At 45.0% G+C, this 16,472-nt stretch overlaps 1 long non-coding RNA gene across 1 annotated transcript in view; it reads right to left on the bottom strand.

Annotated features, from left to right (window-relative positions):
- The window catches only part of LOC120916779, a 32,571-nt gene that overhangs the window by 15,925 nt on the left and 174 nt on the right, over window positions 1-16,472 (bottom strand). Inside the window, exons 2-7 of the long non-coding RNA XR_005744104.1 lie at window positions 13,494-13,512; window positions 10,058-10,092; window positions 6,287-6,314; window positions 4,218-4,240; window positions 3,541-3,568; window positions 1,570-1,592 (exon numbers count right to left, since the gene is read on the bottom strand). This is a non-coding gene — a long non-coding RNA (uncharacterized LOC120916779). The remainder of the gene's footprint in view (window positions 1-1,569; window positions 1,593-3,540; window positions 3,569-4,217; window positions 4,241-6,286; window positions 6,315-10,057; window positions 10,093-13,493; window positions 13,513-16,472) is intronic.

Genomic DNA, 16,472 nt, shown 5'->3' on the forward strand with positions numbered 1-16,472 from the left:
CAGGGGGGAGAGCGGAGGTAGGAGCCGCTAAGCCTGGCTCCTACCTTTTCTGAATGAACAGAGTCGGTGATTACCGACTCTGTCCATTCATATAACTGAGCATCGTAACCTCCTGTGTTACGATGCTTCAGTTTATGAATGGAGGAGCTTCCCTCCATTCATTTCAGCTGAAGCTGCTGAGAAAGGGACTGGGGAATCTATTTCCTTAGTCCCTTTCTCTGTCTTAAAGGGGAGATGCCAGAGGTCTGTTAAGACCCCTGAAATCTCACCAAAGCCCCCCAACAGGGCTGATTAAAATTAAAATAAAAAATTGCAATAAATATTAAAAAATAAATAAAATGTAAATAAATAAATAAAAAAAAAACACACTGACAATTCACCCCCCACCCCCCCCCCCCAAAAAAAAAAAAAAAAATAAAATCAATGAAAAAAAAAAAAAAACATAGTAAAAAAAAATAGTAAAAAAAAAAAAAAAAATACTGCCACTGTCACATGACATTAAAAAAAGTATCGGTATTCGGTATCGGCGAGTACTTGAAAAAAAGTATCGGTACTTGTACTCGGTCTCAAAAAAGTGGTATCGGGACAACCCTAATTAGCAGGCAAGTACATTGAGAATCATTACTTGCCTAGCTAACTTACGGCGGCGTAGCCTAAACAGGCTAAGCTACGCCGCCGCAAGTTTGCACCCAGGTACCTGAATCTACCTAATAGTGTTATCACTATGGTAATAAAGCCAAGCATCTACAGGAGAATCAAGAGTAGTAGAGTTTACTACCGCTTTAATGACATCAGGACCATGGGCCGCTGGAGCAGGAAGGAGAAGACGATCGGTCTAGCAGCACGGAGGGACAAAGGATCAGGTAAGGAAATGTACTTTTCCGTGCCCCCCCTAGACCTAAATGTACACACGATCGGTCAATCCGAGGAGAACGGTCTGATGGATTTTTCCATCAGTTAACCGATGAAGCTGACTGATGGTCAGTCGTGCCTACACACCATTGGTTAAAAAAACGATCGTGTCAGAACGCGGTCACGTAAACCACGTACGACGGCACTATAAAGGGGAAGTTCAAATCCAATGGCGCCACCCTTGGGGCTGCTCTAGCTGATTTTCTGTTAGTAAAAGACGATTTGCGCTTTTCTGGCTGTTACAACGTGATGAATGTGCCATCTCCATAACGAACACTAGTTTTACCAGAACGAGCGCTCCCGTCCCCTAATTTAGTCTGAGCATGCGTGGATTTTTAAGCGATGGAAGTGCCTACAAACGATCGTTTTTTTTCTATCGGTTAGGTATCCATCGGTTCATTTTAAAACAAGTTTCAATTTTTTTAACCTATGGATAAATAACCGATGGGGCCTACACACGATCGGTTTGGTCTGATGAAAACGGTCCATCACACCGTTCTCATCGGATTGACCGATCGTGTGTACGCGCCATTAGCCTTTGCAGTGCAAGTGCAGCCCCCAGTGCAAGGGAGAATTTTAAAGTTTCCTGGAGTTGAGATTTAAGATATTGATGGGTGATATGATAAATACAACATTTAGTCCTAATACTGTACTCACAGATTTGTGTTCAGGAGCTTCTTCTGTGACACAAACAATACATATAAATTAGTCATATCTAGATTATGATAACAGTAAACACAGTTAAGAAACACCCCCCAATTATGGATAGTAATTGCAAACTTCCACAAGCCACTTACAAATACACTTAAAAAAAAAAGTTAGCACAATATTTTTCTATAATGTGAAAGGTGATGTTATGCCGAGTAAATAGATACCTAACATGTCACGCTTTAAAATTGCGCACACTCGTGGAATGGCGACAAACTACGGTACTTAAAAATCTCCACAGGCGACAATTTAATTTTTTTTTTTACAAGTTGCTTGTTTAGAGTTACAGGCCCAGATTCAGTAAGCAATTGCGCCTGCGTAACCATAGTTACGCAGCGCAATTGCTGACTTGCGCCGGCGTAACGAGTTCTCCTGATTCAGAGAACTCGTTACGCCGACTGCAGCCTAAAATCTGCGTGGCATAAGGCTCTTATGCCACGCAGATTTTAGGCTGCATTCTTGCGATGACCGCTAGGGGGCGTTCCCATTGTGGTCAGCGTATAGTATGCAAATTGCATACCTACGCCGATTCACAATGTTGCGTGCCCCCTGCGTACGCAAGTTATGTCGTTTCCGCACGGCTCGTTTAGCGTAAGGCTGCCCCTTCTAATAGCAGGGGCAGCCAATGCTAAACTATACCCGGCGTTCCCGCGTCGCGACGATCAAATTTTACGTCGTTTGCGTAAGTGAATCGTGAATGGCGCTGGACGCCATTCACGTTCACTTTGAAGCAAATGACGTCCTTGCGACGTCATTTGCCGCAATGCACGTCTGGAAAGTTTCCCGACGGAGCATGCGCTCTACGCTCCGCGCGGGAGCGCGCCTAATTTAAATGATTCCCACCCCCGGCGGGATCATTTACATTGCGGGTGCTTACGCCGGGCAATTTTGCCGGCGCGCCCTCGCAATTTACGGCTCCGTGAATCGAGGGCAGCGCAAAATATTTGCGGGGGCGCAGGGCAAAATCGTTGCCCTGCGCCTCCGCAAATAGAGCGCAATTCTTTCTGAATCCAGGCCACAGAGAACATCTTGTGCTAGAATTATTGCTCTCGCTCTAACGATTGCGGCGATACCTCACATGTGTGGTTTAAACTTTGTTTACCTATGTGGGCGTGACTTACGTATGCGCTCGCTTCTGCGTGCAAGCTCGAGGGAATGGGGCGATTTAAAAAAAAATATATTTTCTTATTTATTTTTTATTTTTACACTGTGCCTTTAATTCTTTTTTTTTTTTATCACTTTTATTTCTATTACAAGGAAATTAAACATCCCTTGTAATATAAATAAGCATGACAGGTCCTCTTTATTGAGAGATCTGGGGTAAAAAAGACCCCAGATCTCTCATTTATCTTTAAAAGCAAAAAAAAAAAAAAAAGTAATTTTCACTGTAAAAAAAATAAATACAAATCCTATGTGCCGGCTATCTTTCATTCACTCGGCTTCCTGCCTAGCAATCGGCTGCACCGGATCAGTTCCGGGCTTACCGAAGGCTCCGGTAATTTACGGTAAGCTTGGAAACCACTGGGAAGCGGCGGGAGGGGGGCACCTCCTGTCTATAAAAATGGGGGCCCCAAGGTTTCCACTGCCTAGAGACCTCCATAGAGTTGAATCCGGCACTTGGCGCACCGTGCAATGCAGATGGACAATTGCAGTGCTGATGTGCCGACCCTGGTCCTTTGCACTTTTTTTTTTCTTCTTAACAAACTTTATTGAAATGTCACACATTCTAATGTCACACAGGTCTATTAGTCGCTGTGTGGTGCGAGGCATTGGATTGTCCACAACTCGGTGGTGTGGATCGGGGACATAGGTGACGAGGCATTTGCCATGTTTTGCGGTGGAACTGCCACCCAACACAGTTCCACCATACTTGGTGTGAATCGAACCCAAGAGTAAACGTAATATATTGTTAGTAATTACCTTTGCTCCCACTTTCAGGTTTCTCAGGCTAAAAAATAAACAAACAGGGTTAAATGAGAGATTAAATAGATAGATTCAAGTTTCCTGGAGTTGAGATTTAAAGCGGGGGTTCACCCTTAGAGGGCACTTTTTCCCCTTAGATTCCTGCTCGTTTTCTCTAGGGGAATCGGCTATTGTTTTAAAAATATGTGCAGTACTTACCCGTTTACGAGATGCATCCTCTCCGCCGCTTCCGGGTATGGGCTGCGGGAATGGGCGTTCCTTCTTGATTGACAGTCTTTCCGAGAGGCTTCCGACGGTCGCATCCATCGCGTCACGATTTTCCGAAAGAAGCCGAACGTCGGTGCGCAGGCGCAGTATAGAGCCGCACCGACGTTCGGCTTCTTTCGGCTACGAGTGACGCGATGGATGCGACCGTCGGAAGCCTCTCGGAAGCCTGTCAATCAAGAAGGAACGCCCGCTCCCGAAGACCCATACCCGGAAGCGACGGAGAGGATGCAGCTCGAAAACGGGTAAGTACGGCTCATATTTTAATACAAATAGCCGATTCCCCTAGACCGAACGAGCAGGAATCTAGGGGAAGAAAAAAAAAAATTTAATAAATGGGTGAACTCCCGCTTTAAGATATTGACGGGTGATATAAGAAATACAACATTTAGCCCTAACACTGTACTCACAGATTTGTGTTCATGAGATGATTCTGTGACACAAACAATAGATATAAATTAGTCATATCTAGATTATGATAACAGTAAACACAGTTAAGAAACACCCCCCCCCCCAATTATGGATAGTGGGGCAGATCCACGTACCTTTGCGCCGGGCGCAGCGTATCTAAGATACACTACGCTGCCGAAACGTATTTATTTTATTTCGAATACTCAAAGAATTTGCGCCGTAAGTTATGGCGGCGTAGTGTATCTCTGGCGGCATAAGGCGCGGAATTCAAATGGATGTAATGGGGGCGTGTTTTATGTAAATACGTCATGACCCGACGTAAACGACGTTTTTTTTAACTGCGCATGCGCCGTCCGTGGGGGTATCCCAGTGCGCATGCTCGAAATTAAACTGGAACCAGCCAATGCTTACGACGGTGACGTCATTCTACGCAAATTCCTATTCGCGAACGACTTACGCAAACGACGTAAAAAATTCAAAATTGGACGCGGGAACGACGGCCATACTTGACATTGAGTACGCCTCATAATAGCAGCTTTAACTGTACGCCGGAAAAAGCCGAACGCAAACGACATAAAAACAATGCGCCGGCCAGACGTACGTTCGTGGATCGCCGTAACTAGCTAATTTGCATACTCGATGCGGAATTCGACGGAAACGCCACCTAGCGGCCGCCGGAAAATTGCAGCTTAGATCCGACGGCGTACTAAGACGTACGCCTATCGGATCTAGCCGAGATGCCGTCGTATCTTGTTTTGTGGATACAAAACAAAGATACGACGTGCAAAATTTAAAATTACGCGGCGTATCAAGAGATACGCCGGCGTAATTTCTTTGTGGATCTGCCCCAGTATTTGCAAACTCTTCCACAAGCCACTTACAAATACACTTAAAAAAAAAAGTTAGCACAATATTTTTCTATAATGTGAAAGGTGATGTTATGCCGAGTGAATAGATACCTAACATGTCATGCTTTAAAATTGCGCACACTCGTGGAATGGCGACAAACTACGGTACTTAAAAATATCCACAGGCGACAATTTTTTTTTTTACAAGTTGCTTGTTTAGAGTTACAGAGAACATCTTGTGCTAAAATTATTGCTCTCGCTCTAACGATCGCGGCGATACCTCACATGTGTGGTTTAAGCTTTGTTTACCTATGTGGGCGTGACTTGCGTATGCACTCGCTTCTGCCCGCAAGCTTGGAGGAGTGGGGCGATTAAAAAAAAAAATATTTTCTTATTTATTTTTTATTTTTACACTGTCCCTTTAATTCTTTTTTGTTATCACTTTTATTCCTATTACAAGGAAGTTAAACATCCCTTGTAATAGAAATAAGCTTGACAGGTCCTCTTTATTGCGAGATCTGGGGTCAAAAAGACCCCAGATCTCTCATTTATCTTTAAAAGCAAAAAAAAAAAAAATTTTCACTGTAAAAAAATTAATACAAATCCTATGTGCCGGCTATCTTTCATTCACTCGGCTTCCTGCCTAGCAATCGGCCGCACCGGATCAGTTCCGGGCTTACCGAAGGCTCCGGTAAGCTTGGAAACCACTGGGAAGCGGCGGGAGGGGGGCACCTCCTGTCTATAAAAATTATCCCGTGGCGAATTCTCTGCTGGCATCACTTTTATCTTAAAGCCTAACAAAAAATAAATAAAAAATGCTGCAGGGTATGGCAGTTAGCTGCTGCCATAACCCCCCCTGTTTATTGTCAAAATGGGGGCCCCAAGGTTTCCACTGCCTAGAGACCTCCATAGAGTTGAATCCGGCACTGGGTGCAATGCAAATGGACAATTGCAGTGCTGATGTGCCAACCCTGGTCCATTGCACTTTCCTGTTTTTTTTCTTCTTAACAAACTTTATTGAAATGTCACACATTCTAATGTCACACAGTTCTATTGGTGGTGCGAGGCATTGGATTGTCCACAACTCGGTGGTGTGGATCGGGGACATAGGTGACAAGGCATTTGCCTTGTTTTGCGGAGGAACTGCCTCCCAACACAGTTCCACCATACTTGGTGTGAATCGAACCCAAGAGTAAACTTAATATATTGTTAGTAATTACCTTTGCTCCCACTTTTAGGTTTCTCAGGCTGAAAAATAAACAAACAGGGTTAAATGAGAGAATAGATAGATAGATAGATAGATAGATAGATAGATAGATAGATAGATAGATAGATAGAAAGGAGTGCAGTATTCACAGCACTTCACTTTAAGTATCACAGGCTCCTCCCATGTACATAAGTATCACAGGCTCCTCCCATGTACATAAGTATCACAGGCTCCTCCCATGTACATAAGTATCACAGGCTCCTCCCATGTACATAAGTATCACAGGCTCCTCCCATGTACATAAGAATCACAGGCTCCTCCCATGTACATAAGTATCACAGGCTCCTCCCATGTACATAAGTATCACAGGCTCCTCCCATGTACATACGTATCACAGGCTCCTCCCATGTACATAAGTATCACAGGCTCCTCCCATGTACATAAGTATCACAGGCTCCTCCCATGACACTCAGAATTGAGCTCAGGTGCCTCCCGTTTCCACTGATCATCCTTGAGATGTTTCTACAACTTGATTGGAGTCCACCTGTGGTAAATTCAGTTGATTGGACATGATTTGGAAAGGCACACACCTGTCTATATAAAGGTCCCACAGTTATCAGTGCATGTCAGAGCACAAACCAAGCCATGAAGTCCAAGGAATTGTCAGTAGACCTCAAAGACAGGATTGTATGGAGGGACAGATGGGGGGAAGGGTACAGAAACATTTCAACAGCATTGAAGGTCCCAATGAGCACAGTGGTCTCCATTGGGGTTGTCCCGATACTAGTATCGATACCGATACCAAGCATTTGCCTGAGTACTTGTACTCGGGCAAATGCTCCCGATGCTTCAACCGATAATTGTACTGTCAGCGGTGATCAGTGCGTGGGGAAGTTACAAGCACCAATCACTCCGCTTCTCTCTCTCTCCGCCCCCCCCCCCCCGCGCGGCTTTCAGCTGCTTTAAAATCAGCGGTGATCGGTGCTTGTAACTCCCCCACACACGATCACCGCTGACTGTCCCGTGTCCTCCTCCAGCCCCCCTCCGTTTTGCTGCAGTCTCCCTCCCTCCATGTTCCCCTCCGTGCTGCAGTCTCCCTTCCTCAGTGTCCCCCCGCCGTGTTTCTCTCTCCCTCCGTGTCCCCCGCCGTGTTTCTCTCTCCCTCAGTGTCCCCCGCCATGTTTCTCTCTCCCTCCGTGTCCCCCGCCGTGTTTCTCTCTCCCTCCGTGTCCCCCCGCCATGTTTCTCTCTCCCTCCGTGTCCCCCGCCGTGTTTCTCTCTCCCTACGTGTCCCCCGCTGTGTTTCTCTCTCCCTCCGTGTCCCCCGCCGTGTTTCTCTCTCCCTCCGTGTCCCCCGCCGTGTTTCTCTCTCCCTACGTGTCCCCCGCCGTGTTTCTCTCTCCCTACGTGTCCCCCGCCGTGTTTCTCTCTCCCTCCGTGTCCCCCGCCGTGTTTCTCTCTCCCTCCGTGTCCCCCGCCATGTTTCTCTCTCCCTCAGTGTCCCCCGCCATGTTTCTCCCTCCCTCCATGTCCCCCGCCGTGTTTCTCTCTCCCTCCATGTCCCCCGCCGTGTTTCTCTCTCCCTCAGTTTCCCCCCCATGTTTCTCTCTCCCTCCGTGTCCCCCGCCGTGTTTCTCTCTCCCTCCGTGTCCCCCGCCGTGTTTCTCTCTCCCTCCGTGTCCCCCGCCGTGTTTCTCTCTCCCTCCGTGTCCCCCGCCGTGTTTTTAAAAAAATTGTTAAAAAAAAATACTGACACTGTCGCATGAGATTAAAAGAAAGTATCGGTAATCGGTATCGGCGAGTACTTGAAAAAAAGGTATCGGTACTTGCACTCGGTCTTAAAGTGGTATCGGGGCAACTCTAGTCTCCATCATCTGTAAATGGAAGAAGTTTGGAACCACCAGGACTCTTCCTAGAGCGGGCCGTCCGGCCAAACTGAGTGATCGGAGGAGAAGGACCTTAGTCAGGGAGGAGACCAAGAACCCGATGGTGACACTGAGTCTCTGACAGAGCTCCAGTGTTTCTCTGTGGAGAGAGGAGAACCTTTCAGAAGAACGACCATCTCTGCAGCATCTCTTATAAATATAAGGTAAACTAATATAAGGAACAAGGGGTACATCTCAAGTTTTTATGTTTCCTGGTAGCTTATTAACCTCTTTACCACCGGGCTTGTTTTTCAGATTCGGTATTTACCAGACTAAAACAGTTTTTTTTGCTAGAAAATTACTTAAAACCCCCAAACATTATATATTTTTTTTTAGCAGACATCCTAGGGAATAAAATGGCAGTCATTGCAATAATTTTTGTCACACCGTATTTGCGCAGCAGTCTTACAAGCGCACTTTTTTTGGAAAAAAATCACTTTTTTTAATTAAAAAATAAGACAACAATAAATTTGGCCCAATTCTTTTACATATTGTGAAAGATAATCTTACGCCGAGTAAAATGATACCAACATGTCACGCTTAAAAATTGCGCCCGCTCGTGGCATGACGTCAAACTTTTACCCTTAAAAATCTCGATAGGCGACGTTTAAAAAATTCTACAGGTTGCATTTTTTGAGTTACAGAGTAGGTCTAGGGCTAGAATTATTGCTTTCGCTCTAACGATCGCGGCGATACCTCACTTGTGTGGTTTGACCACCGTTTTCATATGCGGGCGCTACTCGCGTATGCGTTCGCTTCTGTGCGCAAGCTCATCGGGACGGGGCGCTTTTAAAAAAACATTTTTTTTGTTTTCTTATTTATTTTTATTTAGTTAATAATATTTTACACTGAAATAAAAAAAAAAAAATTATCACTTTTATTCCTATTACAAGGAATGTAAACATCCCTTGTAATAGAAAAAAGCATGACAGGTCCTCTTAAATATGAGATCTGGGGTCAAAAAGACCTCACATCTCATATTTGGGCTTAAATGCAAAAAAAATATAAAAAATTGAAACTGTCATTTTTTCAAATGACAAAAAAAAAACTGTTGCTTTAAGACGCTGGGCGGGACTGACGTTTTGACGTCACTTCCGCCCAGCAGAGCTATGGGGACGGGTGAAGGAAATTTTTCCTTCACTCGCAACCCCGCACAGCTGCCGAACGGTCCCGATCTCCTCCGCCGCTACCGGCGGCGGAGGGCACGGGAGAGCGGCGGGAGGGGGGGGGCCCTCTCCCGCCACCGATAACGGCGATCTCGCAGCGAATCCGCCGCGGAGACCGCCGTTATCGTGTACACCACTGCCCAAAGATGGATATCTCGGTTGTGGCAGCAGCTGCTGCCGTTACCGAGATATCCATCTTTAAAAACAGGACGTCTTTTGGACATGAGGCGGTGGTCAAGAGGTTAACCTCCAGAACGAGTAAAGAATTCCGGGTTTCCAGCGGTACCAAGTTGAATGATCTATGAACTTGGATACAACCAGCCTGACGGATTCCCCCAAAAAAACAATCCCCCCCCCCACACTCCAGCCATCTAAGGTCCTTACATTGTCAAGACCGATGCAGGATCACTAACGCTGGAGCATGGAGGAGCGCCACCTGCTGGAAGATCTGGTAAATTAAAGCTTTTACTCTCCCCTAGACTAAACGCGCAAGTAACCCATGCAGGGCAGGTGCAGCCCCATTAAAAAAAAAAGATTATTTTCAAGTTTTGCTGATTTTGAAGCAGCTAAACTGTAAACATGAATACTATTCACACATATAAGCAAGCGTCTTCAGGAGAATCAAACAACCACCAAAACTATTAAGGGGGATTTAATATGAATTACAATATTTAGCCATAACACTTTACTTACATTTTCATGTTCAGGAGGTGGTTCTGTGACGTTAACTATAGATATAAATTAGTCACGGTCAGGTTGTGATAACATTTCGGGGGAAGACCCCCCCCCCCAACATTATGAATAGTGACTGCAAACTGTTCCACAAAGGCAGATTGTTTGCATACCCAATGAAAGTACCCAATGAAAATACCTGAGTTTTCTTTTATTTTACATTCTATTGTGTTTTAGTCGGTTTCATTGCATTCTATTCTTAAACTTTGTATTCTGTTTTATTCTATTCTTTTATATTCTATTGCTTTCTCTTCTATTTTTTTCTATCATATTCTATTCTAATTCATTCTATTCTATTTTTTATTTTATTTTTTATTCTACAAAGCAGCCTTATCTTATTTCACTTTTATACCTTACTGAATGAATTATTACATGTTTCCATTTATAATTCAAATACATTTTTAAATTTGAATTCATTTTCAAGTTTAAATTTTGATAATTCATTACTATTTTTAATAATAATAATAATAAAACGTTTTTATTAGTGGGAATGCTCTCCAAGCATTCCCAGTATTGTTATTATTTTTTTATTTATTTATTTTTTATTCCGTAAGTTTTTTGGCTCTGCGTAACTTCTGCATACTTTCAACTATTAAAACCATTCAACTTTTAACATTTTCAGCTCTTTCAGCTAATGATGGGACGTCTTCAATTTTTTTTTTTTTTCTACTATTTGAACTTTTTTTAAATATTAAAGTGGAGGTTCACCCAAAAACTCAGGCCCAGATTCTCAAAGGCGTTACGACGGCGCAACACCATTTGCGCCGTCGTAAGTCCTAATCTGGCCCAGGGTATCTATGCGACTGATTCTTAGAATCAGTTACGCATAGATACCCATTAGATCTGACAGGCGTAAGGCTCTTACGCTGTCAGATCTTAAATGCAATTTTGTTTCCCGCCGCTAGGTGTCGCGAACGTCGTTTTCCCCGTCGCTTATGTAAATTAGTTAATTACGGCGATTCCCGAACGTACGCGCGCTCGACGCAGAGAATTTACATCGTTTCCGTAGCCTTTCCGACGCGTAAAGTTGCCCCTGGGTCTATGAGGCGCAGCCAATGTTAAGTATGGCCGTCGTTCCCGCGTCGAAATTTCAAAAATCTACATCGTTTGCGTAAGACGTCCGTGAATGGCGCTGGACGCCATTTACGTTAACGTCTAAGAAAATGACGTCGGTGCGACGTCATTTAGCGCAATGCACGTCGGGTAATTTACCCGACGGAGCATGCGCAGTACGCTCGGCGCGGAAGCGCGCCTAATTTAAATGGTGCCCGCCCCATTTGAATTGGGCGGGCTTGCGCCAAGCGATTTAACGATACACCGCCGCAAGTTTACAGGTAAGTGTTCTGAGAATCAGGCACTAACGCTGTAAACCTGCGGCGGTGTATCGTAAATCTCAAATCAATGCAGTACTTACCTTTTTTGAGATAGATGTTCTCCCGCCGCTTCCGGGTATGGGCTGCGGGACTGGGCGTTCCTATTTGATTGACAAGCTTCCGACCATAGCATACAGCGCGTCACGAGTTTCCAAAAGTAGCCGAACGTCGGTGCGCAGGCGCCGTATAGCGCCGCACCGACGTTTGGCAACTCGTGACGCGCTGTATGCGACCGTCGGAAAGGCAGTCAATCAAATAGGAACGCCCAGTCCCGAAGACCATACCCGGAAGCGGCAGGAGAACATCTATCTCAAAAAAGGTAAGTACTGCATTGATTTTAAACAAAACACCCGATTCTGCTTCCCATAATTAGGCCCAATCTAATGTTAAACATTTTTTTCGGGTGAACTCCCGCTTTAAGCTTTTTAACGCTTTTTTTTTACATTGAAGTCAATGAGAGCATGCTTCAAATCCTTGAATTTCTTTTTCCGCTCCCCAAAGTTTCAGCTCCTTCATACTTTCACCTACAGACGCCAAATAAACTTTAAAATGTTCACAAAATATTCAGCTATGCGGCAATATCTTTTCAGTTTGATATCTTTTACAGTTTTTGTAAAAAAAGCTGTTTAAAGGAAAAAAAATGTTTTTGCTGAAATGACAGTTTACAGGGTATAGAGACATATTAGTTGATTCCTTTTAAAAATGATTAAAAATAGATAAAAAACAATCATATAATGTACCTATAGTTTCAGTTTAGTTTTTGCATGTTTCCTGCTTCTCTGCTGCACAGAGCCAATACAGGGCAGTGATGGTTTGGAAAACGAAACTGATTGGTGTTGAGGGGTTTTAGACACACAGGGCCAGATTCAGAAAGCTTTTACGCCTAAGTTAAAAGATGCGCCGTCGTATCTATGCGCGGTATTCTGGAACCTAGATACGCCTGGAATCTGGCTTCAGCCGACCAACGTAAGTTGCCGTATGCCGTCGTATCTTGGGTGCATATTTACGCTGGCCGCAAGGGGCGCTTCCGTAGATTTAAGCGTTGAATATGTAAATGAGCTAGATACGCCAATTCACGAACGTACTTGCGCCGCTACGCCGTTTACGTAAGGCTTACGTCCGGCGTAACGTTACCCCTGCTATATGAGGTGCAGGTAATGCAAAGTATGGACGTCGGCACAAGCGTATCTTTTTACGTAAGTCGTACGTGAATGGGGCTGTGCGTAGGTTATGTTCACGTCACAGGCATTGAGCTCTATGTATTAAGGCACAAAGGGCCAGATTCACGTAGAATCGTGGCGGCGTAACGTATCGTAGATACGTTACACCGCCGCAATTTTTCATCGCAAGTGCCTGATTCACCAAGCACTTGCGTGAAACCAAGCACGGGCGTAAGCCCGCGTAATTCAAAGGGGCGTGTGCCATTTAAATTAGGCGCGCTCCCGCGCCGGACCTACTGCGCATGCTCCGTTTCGAAATTCCCGCCGTGCTTTGCGGGAAGTGACGTAATTTTTTCGAACGGCGACGTGAGTAGCGTACTTCCGTATTCCCGGACGTCTTAGGCAAGAAGGAAAATTTTTTACATTTCGACGCGGGAACGACGGCCATACTTTATACAGCACATACGTGTGCTGTGTAAAGTTAGGGCACCTAAAACGACGACTAACTTTGCGACGGGAAACTAGACTAGCGGAGACGTAGCGAACGCGAAAAACCGTCGTGGATCGCCGTAACTCCTAATTTGCATACCCGACGCTGGTTTACGACGCAAACTCCCCCCAGCGGCGGCCGCGGTATTGCATCCTAAGATCCGACAGTGTAAAACAATTACACCTGCCGGATCTTAGGGCTAACTATGCGTAACTGATTCTATGAATCAGTCGCATAGTTAGGAAGACTGTAAAACAGAGATACGCCGTCGTATCTCTTTATTGAATCTGGGCCAGTGTAATTAGCCAAAAGCCAACAAAATGGTAAATGCAACTGGAAACTCTTGTTTACTTGCAATAATGAAAATCCCTTACCGTGTGGTTTTTCAGGTTCCTATGAAGAACAGAGAGAATGAAAATAACAAGATGCCATTAGCAGGTTTGTAAATGGTTTTCATTTAACGGTTTTGCTGCCAGAACTGTTTTTTGCATTTTTTTGCACACATGTTTTAAAAAATTCATTTTAGGTCTCAAGATCACCTAAAACCCTCCAAACGTTATATATTTCCTGAAAGCAGAACGCCTGAAGAATAGCTTAAAATGTTGCACGTCAGTGAAATGGTGACAAACTTCTGTTACCCGAATTTTCTATAGGCAACGCTTTAAAAACCCCTACAGATCATCCGTTTAGAGATAAGTGTGAATAATTGGGCTAAAATGTTATCTTTTACTCTAGGGTGTGCGGATATATGTACCGTGTATAGCGAAAATCAACATTTTCATATGAAGGTGCCCTAGACTTGTGTGGTTACATTTGTATGTGGGGGTCAGGGGGGGTTAAAAAAAAAAATTGGAGAGCGTTTTAAATGTTTGAGTGTAACTTTATTTATTTTTTTATATTTGTTTTATAACATAGGGGACCAAAAGGCCTTTTGACCCCTGATTTCTCACCTGGCCCTCCACGGAAGCTAATGGGGTGAAGAGTTAGCTCCACTAGCTTCTCTGACCACAGCAGATGGGGAATATGACAGCTGAATCTGGAAATTATATAATACACTTTACTTACAGGTTCTTACTAGGCGGGGAGATCAGCGAATAGACGTTCACTGGTCTTCCTCTCCTCTATCTAGGTGCACCCACCCAGATTCCAAGATTGGAGCTCATGGCTTAGGAAAACAAGTTGGGGGCGTGCGAGGGAGGAATGTACTAGGGGTGTGTGGAAATGAACAGGCAGCTGCCCAATCACTTTAATCTGAACAGCAAAATGTCAGTTTGTCAGATTTACACAAAGATGGGAGAGTGTATAAAGCCTCCAGCAGCCCCCCCCCCCACTTCTACTAATGGATACCTACTGTCTGTGGAAGCAAAAGGTTTAAAGTGTGTTTGTAGCCTACCAATGATAGCATATCACACATGTGTTAGATCAAAGCCTCTTGACTATTGCCAGTTGCACATTGGCATGCATCCCTGACACTACATGTGCACACAGGCAGGACCCCCCCGGAGCAGAGAATCGGGGGGTGGGGAGGTGCTGACGAAAAAAGACATGTGTCATCTGTTCTCTCCTCTCTCCTGGTGCGAGACGATAAGCGCGGGGGGGGGCTGGGGATCACCGGGCCCCTTACAGGTGTAATGCAAAAATTTAATTAAATAAATAAAAATCAAATTAAAAAAAATGGGAGGGGGCCAGTCGGGCCTGTAAGGGGCCCTGGGGACCATCGGCCCCCTTACAGGTGTAATGCAAAAAAAAAAAAGAATAAAAAAAAAATGTGAGGGGGGTCAGCCGGGCCCCTGGACACCATCAGGCCTCTTACAGGTGTAATGCCTGTACCCCCGATGGCGGCCATGCACACAGGCCAAGAAGGATATTTCAGCCCATTCCCTTATGGTGGCCAATGCTGTGACTTCTATCATCTATCTTGATCAGGAGATTATCATTGTTCTTCCTTGCGCATTGTCAACCCAGATTGCCTAACTCTGTTCTTATCTCTCAATTGCTGACCTTGTTTGTCTCTGTGATTCGTGTCTGCCGCCTGCCTTGACCCATGTTTGGGCTTTGACTACTCTTGCTTGCTGCCTGGCTGTTAACCTGTCTTCACATTGACTACTTGGTGGTGGGTTTCTGAGGGCCACAACCTGGTAACATCTCTGAGCCAAGCAGCCCAGGGGCCAGTAGGTTCACTGACCAATCACGCTTAGTGGGGGGCTCCAGCCTGAATCTCAATTTATAGAACTGTTTACCTGTCTCCACATTGCAGAATTACCCTACTCTTGCAGACCCTTGATGGTGCTATCCTGAGGGCTGTGACTGGGTGACATCTGGCAACAAAGCAGCCCAGAGGCCATTAGGTTCACTGACCCATCATGCCTATTGGGGTGCTCTGGTGAACTTGACCCCAGCCTGAATCTCAACAATCTATAGAACTGTTTACCTGTCTCCACATTGCAGGACCACCCATCACTCCTAGACTCCTAGTGGGGTGCTCTGGTGATCTTGGCCCCAGCCTAAGCCTCAACCATCTATAGAACTGTTTACCTGTCTTCACATAGCAAGACCACCCTGCTCTTGCGGCCTCTTGATGGTGCTATCCTGAGGGCCGCAACTGAGTGACATCTGGCAGCAAAGCAGCCCAGAAGCCGCTGAGGTCACTGGCCCATCATTTCTAGTGGGATGCTCTGGTGAATACCACAGTGTCACTTAGGCCGCGTACACACGATCGGTTAAACTGATGAGAACGGTCTGACGGACCGGTTTCATCGGTCAATACCAATCGTGTATGGGCCCCATAGGTTATTTAACCTTTGGTTAAAAAAAAGCAAACTTGCTTTAAAATTTAACCGATGGATTGCTAACCGATAGGTCAAAACCGATCGTTAGTATGCAAAACCATCGGTTAAAAACCCGCTCATGCTCAGAATCAAGTAGACGCATGCTTGGAAGCATTGAACTTCGTTTTTTTCAGCACGTCGTTGTGTTTTACGTCACCGTGTTCTGACACGATCGGTTATTTAACCTATGGTGTGTACGCGTGACGGACCATCAGTCAGCTTCATCGGTTAACCTAAGACAACTGTCCTTCAGATCGTTTTCAATCGGATGGACTGATCGTGTGTACGAGGCTTTAGACTTCATACCTAAGGTGATCCCACGTCACCTGCCAGGGGTGTCCTCCATAATAGATTTTTGGCACAATATTCACATATCAGTTGGACTCTGTTGGCAGTGAAAGGAACTAGAAGTGATAATTGGCTGCATTTAATGATTTCCGGATATTATTTTTAATGGACAAAAAAGAAGGTGTGTTGGTTGAAGGGGCACACCAGATCTTGATGCATCACAGTCAGACATTGCAT

The sequence above is a fragment of the Rana temporaria genome, chromosome 11, assembly GCF_905171775.1.
Source record: "Rana temporaria chromosome 11, aRanTem1.1, whole genome shotgun sequence".
Classification (NCBI taxonomy): Eukaryota; Metazoa; Chordata; class Amphibia; order Anura; family Ranidae; genus Rana; species Rana temporaria.